At 36.8% G+C, this 6,488-nt stretch overlaps 1 long non-coding RNA gene across 1 annotated transcript; it reads right to left on the reverse strand.

Moving 5' to 3' along the window:
- Nucleotides 1–479: 479 nt before the first annotated feature.
- On the reverse strand, nt 480–3,138 carry LOC114656713 (uncharacterized). Its single transcript, XR_003717069.2, has 2 exons — nt 2,287–3,138; nt 480–1,843 (listed from the first exon to the last, which is right to left on the reverse strand). It is a non-coding gene; the product is annotated as an uncharacterized LOC114656713 (long non-coding RNA).
- Between the last annotated feature and the right edge of the window lie 3,350 nt (nt 3,139–6,488).

Raw genomic sequence — 6,488 nt, forward strand, 5'->3', positions numbered from 1 at the left:
GTGATGCGCCGTGAATACTTTCCGGATGCACTGTATATATAATATATATATATATATATATATATATATATATATATATATATATATATATATATATATAAGTATGTAGTGTTTTTATTTTCCCACTCATGTAATAAATCATATAAAGTTTCCTTTCCATTTTGATCTATTGTTGCAATTTCCCCCTTATGAACAAATTTTGTTTGTTTAAAAATATCTTTGGACATAAATTATTATTAATAAAATTGCCATTTGTCTTAAGGCATCAGATTTACAAAACCTAATGTATCCAACCAGTTTTATAGAAATTTATGGCCCTTTTTCAAAATAAGAAAAGAAATTAAAACTGTTGCATGGCATTGTGCTGACTGTCCCCCTCAGTATTAACTGTGACTGTCCACATGTTAAAATTCTTTAATTCATTCTCAGTTGTGCAATCAAGTAGGATGCTGAAGAAATGAAGAGCATAAAGCCACTGGTTCAAATCCTCATTTATTCCAATGGCTATTAATCTTACAAAGATGTTTAACTTTATATCCACAGACTTAAATTAAGGAAGTGCGCAGTTATCACTTGAATCAATCTATTTTTACAGTAAGTGCTTGCTGCTGTAGTTCATATTTGTAATATGTTTGTTCTTAGTGATGTGTTTTTAATGTTATTTCAAGGCATCTCTGTAAAACCCCCTGAGAAACCAGCTTACCTATTAATATAATAAAACTGAACTGAATTTAACAGCTGTAAAATAAAATACTCTCCACTAACTGAGCAGAATTTAAACAGCATGAAATAGTTCAGTTTTTGATGAACACCATGTGGACAGAGGGCAGTGATATTCTTTCTTACAAGTTTAATCAACATAACACACCGCTGTTTGTGTGCAGACTCATCTCATGTCAATGGTTTTATTCACCCATATTGATACAGAGCCAGTTCATTTTTATAACTTTAGAAAAGGAAATACAATACACTTATTCATACATTTTTTATTGAAGAAATAAATGGTATGTTTAAAAACAAAAGTGAAAAATCTATGAACAATGTTTCTCACAAAAAAATTATACACACACCCATATTTGCATGTATATATACTGTATAAATATTATGAGTAGAAAATTCAGTAATCAGAAAGATGTATAAATGGTAAATGCATTTAACTAGAACACAACTACAATGAAAATGGCCAACAAGGGGAGGTGTTAAAAATTATTAGGGAAGGAGAACACAAATATATTTACAGATTTTTACCTTAGTATTTAAAAAAATGTTAGCAAAGGTTTTGAATGAAGTAAAAGTGAATCATTAAATTTGTCAAAAAGGAAAAATGCTATTTTAGCTTTATGAACAAGATGCTACTCAGAGTTAAAGAGTTATTATCCTGCAATATTCCATAAAAAATGTGTTCTATTTAAACTGACATTTTTCCTGATCTGGCCCTTAACATTTGTTCACTAATAATATTTCTATATCACCTTTGCTTACAAGTGTTGCTCAAATTGCTCTACAAAAATATACAGTTACAAAGAAAATTGAAGGCATTATAAAAGTAAATGAGAAGCAAATGGAGGGGTCATTGTCCTTTGTAATAAAGACACTGCATGGTCAAATGGCCAGGGACAAAGACAAACTTGCAGCCTTCAAGGACACTGGAGATAATAAATCCCTAGGGGTCCCAAGCCAAAGCCCACACAGCCCCCTCTGCACATCCCAGCATTCCTATTGTGGCCATCCCACTCCAATCACAATTCCATTTCAGGACATCTTCTGAACTTTTCTTCTATCACAGGCAGTTGGAGTTGATGTAACAGACGGTGGAGACGCAGGGGGGCACCATTGCAATAAACTGGAAAAAACAACAGAGAAAAACAGCAGAAGTTAGTGTCCAGTGCAGAGCTTACAAAGTGTACACAGTACCATTTCTAATCTATTACAACCAATGCAAGTAATTAAGAAAAAGCCAAATTAGAAAAGTGGGCTTGTTGAAGTTTTTTGAAATGCTTGACATTTGTAGCCTGGTACTTCTCTATTGGCAAAGCATTCCAGATTTTGTTGCAGGAGTACAGAAAGCTCCCGGTTTTTAAGGTTGATCTTGGAATAAAAAGCAAAGCAACGTTTGAGAAAAGAAATGTTGGGAGCAGACACTTCAAAATACAGGCAGGGTCTAAAATACTCAAAGCCTTCTATATATTTAATAGAACCTTGAAATCAATTCTATGTGAGGCAGGTGGCCAGTGTAATGAGACTGAGACAGTTTTCAGAAGAAAAAAAAAACAAAAAGGCCAATACCTCGTGATCACTTGGCAAAGGCACAGCAGATCAGAGCAGAGGTTGAGATGGAGGATTCTAGAAGTGCCGGGCAGGAGGGGCAGCCGCTACTTCAACATGGTACACATCTCTCCGTCCTTCTTCTTTAACTGCTGCCACATAACACGGCCAGACTCTTCTACTTCACTGTAACTGTTAAAAACATAAACACAGTAGATATTCACTCACAGAGTTCAAACATTAATAAAGTGTAGTCTTACTTCTTGTTCTGCCTCCTTTCTTGGTTCACCTGTAGATCAATCATTACCAAAGTAAACCATCACATAAGATAAAGGTCTGCTTCAGAGTAAAGTCTGACTAATAATATTTTTTTTAATTACTGTGGTTTTTTTGTTGGATGTTGAAAGAACCCCAACTTAATTGTCATTATATGTAGCATCATTTTTTCCTTTTACATTTCGCATACAGTAGATATTGTGTTATAATCTCTGTATATCTGAACTTCTAATGTGATGTGCTCAGGTGCCGTTACTTACATGAAAACATCTTCGTTTTTCTCTCCTGCCTTAGTTTTGTTTTAAGTTAAAATTAAGTCTCAGCTCTTTTAAATTTCCAACAACAAAAGCACAGTAACTTAAAAAAATAAATGTTATTTTGCAAAACAGAACAACATCCCTGTTTAGTGACTGCTGGTACTGGTGTGCCTCGGTCTCTGTGTTTGTGAGGATTCCCACTCTGAGGCTTTCCTGTCTAAAATTAAAAAGCCATGTTAGTTACTGGACAGAGTGAGCAAGCATACAGTACAGTATTCAAAGCAGCAAAATATTACTAATCAAGTAATAAATATGGGGAGGCTTTGCTGGAATTGTGCACAAATTACTGCTGAAAGCTTCAGTAGTCTTACCTGTAGAAATAACAAATCTAACATGAACTGCACATCATCTCGAATTGGGAATCTTAAAAGCAGAAGAAAAGAGCATCCAGTTGGTAACCAGACTTCCATGTGGCTGAACAGATGCCAGTGTACCCGAATTCTGAGACACAACTGGAGTTCTTTTCTTCTTCTTTTAAGATTCCCAATTCGGGATGATGTGCAGGTCATGTTAGATTTGCTATTTCTACAGGTAAGACTACTGAGGCTTTCAGTTTCAGAAGTAATTTGTGCATAATTCCTGCAAAGCCTCCTCATATTAATTACTTGATCAGTAATATTTTGCTGCATTGAATACTGTACCATATGTTTGCTTACTCTGTCCAGTGACTAACACAGCTTTTTAATTTTAGACAGGAAAGCCTCAGAGTGTGAATCCTCACAAACACAGAGGCGCATCAGTATCAGCAGTCACTAAACAGGGATGTTGTTCCATTTTGAAAAATAACATTTATTTTCTTAAGTTACTGTGCTTTGTTGTTGGATTTTGAAAGAGCTGAGACTTAATTTTAACCTAAACCAAAACTAAGGCAGGAGAGAAAATCGAAGAGGTTTTCATGTAACTAATGACACCTGAACACATCACATTAGAAGTTCAGATATACCGAGATTGTAACACAATGTCTACTGTATGTGTAATGTAAAAGAAAAAAAATGATGCTATATATAATGACAATAAAGTTAGGGTCCCTTCAAAATCCAACATAAAACCACAGTAATTAAAAAAAAATATTATTAGTTAGACTTTACTCTAAGCAGAACTTTATCTATTGTGATGGTTAACTTTGGTAATGATTGATCTATAGGTGTATCAAGAAAAGAGGCAGAAGAAGAAGTAAGGGTACACTTTATTAATGTTTGAACTCAGTGAGTGAACATTATTTATGTTTTTAACAGTTATAGTGAGGTGGAAGAGTCCAGCGGTGTTATGGGGCAGCAATTAAACAAGAAGGATGGAGAGATGTGTGCCATGTTGAAGTAGTGGCTGGCCCTCTTGTCCGGCACTTCTAGAATCCTCCATCTGAACCTCTGCTCTGATCTACTATGCCTTTGCCAAGTGATCACGTGGTATTTGCCTACAGTAATCCCACGCTATATCGCGCTTCGACTTTTGCGGCTTCACTCTATCGCAGATTTTATATGTAAGCATATTTAAATATATATCGCAGATTTTTTGCTGATTCGTGGGTTTCAGTGGACAATGGTTTTTTTCATTTCTGGTACATGCTTCCTCAGTTGGTTTGCCCAGTTGATTTCATACAGGGAACGCTGTTGGCAGATGGCTGAGATGCTACCCAATCAGAGCACGTATTACGTAATAAATAAAACTCCTCATATATATTGTGAGCAGGGGGGCTGTTCGCACCCCTAGAGGATACGGACGCTCCTCAAAAAACGCTGAAAGACTACCTTCAAATTGCTCCCTTCCTTGCTGAGCTTACTTATGGCTGCTTTGTTGCGCGATATGCTTCCCGTATGGTGCTTCGCATACTTAAAAGCCCAAACAGCATTTATTGATTTTTGATTGTTTGCTTTTCTCTCTCTCTCTCTTGCTCTGACATTCTCTGCTCCTGATGGAGGGGGTGTGAGCAGGGGGGCTGTTCGCACCCCTAGAGGATACGAACACTCCTCTAAAAAATGCTGAAAGACTACCTTCACATTGCTCCCTTCATTGCTGGGTTTACTTGCAGCTGCTTTGTCAAGCGATATGCTTCCCGCACGGTGCTTCGCATACTTAAAAGCTCGAACAGCACCTATTGATTTTTGATTGTTTGCTTTTCTCTCTCTCTCTCTATGACATTCTCTACTCCTGACGCTCACTCCTTTGAAGAGGAAGATATGTTTGCATTCTTTTAATTGTGAGATGGAACTGTCATCTCTGTCTTGTCTTGGAGCACGTTTAACCTTTTGAAAAAGAGACAAATGTTTGTTTGCAGTGTTTGAATAAAGTTCCTGTCTCTCTACAACCTCCTGTGTTTCTATGCAAATTTGTGACCCAAGCGTGACAATATAAAAATAACCATATAAACATATGGTTTTTACTTCGCAGGTTTTCACCTTTCGCGGGGGGTTCTGGAACGCAACCCCTGCGATGGAGGAGGGATCACTGTACTTTGTTTTTTGTTCTGAAACGGTCCCATGCATTACACTGGCTGCCTGTCTCACATAGAATTGATTTCAAGGTTCTATTAAATATATAGAAGGCTCTAAGTATTTTGGACACTGCCTGTATTTTGGAGTGTCTGCTCCCAACATTTCTTTTCTCAAACGTTGCTTTGCTTTTTATTCCAAGATCAACTATAAAAACCGGCAGCTTTCTGTGCTCATGCAAGAAAATCTGGAATGCTTTGCCAATAGAGAAGTGCCAGGCTACAAATGTCAATCATTTCAAAAAACTTCACCAAGCCAACTTTTCTAATTTGGCTTTTTCTTAATTACTTGCATTGATTGTAATAGATTAGAAATGGTACTGTGTACAGTTTGTAAGCTCTACACTGGGCAATAACTTCTGCTGTTTTTCTCTGTTGTCTTTTTCCAGTTTATTGCAGTAGTGACCCCCTGCATCTCTACTGTCTGTTACATCAACTTCAACTGCCTGTGATGCCGGAGAGAAGAAAAGTTCACAAAACATCCTAAAATGGAATTGTGATTGGACTGAGACGGCCACAATTATGTTTGCTGGTATGTGCAGAGGGGGCTGTGCGGGCTTTGGCTTGGGACCCCCAGAGGTTTATTGTCTCCAACAACCTTGAAGGCTGCAAGTTTGTCTTTGTCCCTGGCCATTTGACCATGCAGTGTATTTATTACAAAGAACAAGGACCCACCCATTTGCTTCTTATTTACTTTTATAATACAGTACCTTCAATTTTCTTTGTAACTCTATATTTTTGTGGAGCAATTTCAGCCACACTTATAAGCAAAAGTGATATAGAAATATTATTAGTGAACAAATGTTAAGGGACGTATCAGGGAAAAAATTCAGTTTAAATAGGTGGAGTGGTGGCTCTGAGGCTAGGGATCTGCACTGACAATCGGAAGGTTGCCAGTTCGAATCCCGTAAATGCCAAAAGGGACTCTGCTCTGTTGGACCCTTAAGCAAGGCCCTTAACCTGCAATTGCTGAGCGCTTTGAGTAGTGAGAAAAGCACTATATAAATGTAAAGAATTATTATTATTATTAAATAGAACACATTTTTTATGGAATATTGCTGGATAATAACACTTTGACTCTGATCAGCATCTTGTTCATAAAGCTAAAATAGCATTTTTCCTTTTTTAACAGATTTAATTAT

The sequence above is a fragment of the Erpetoichthys calabaricus genome, chromosome 1, assembly GCF_900747795.2.
Source record: "Erpetoichthys calabaricus chromosome 1, fErpCal1.3, whole genome shotgun sequence".
Taxonomy (NCBI): domain Eukaryota; kingdom Metazoa; phylum Chordata; class Cladistia; order Polypteriformes; family Polypteridae; genus Erpetoichthys; species Erpetoichthys calabaricus.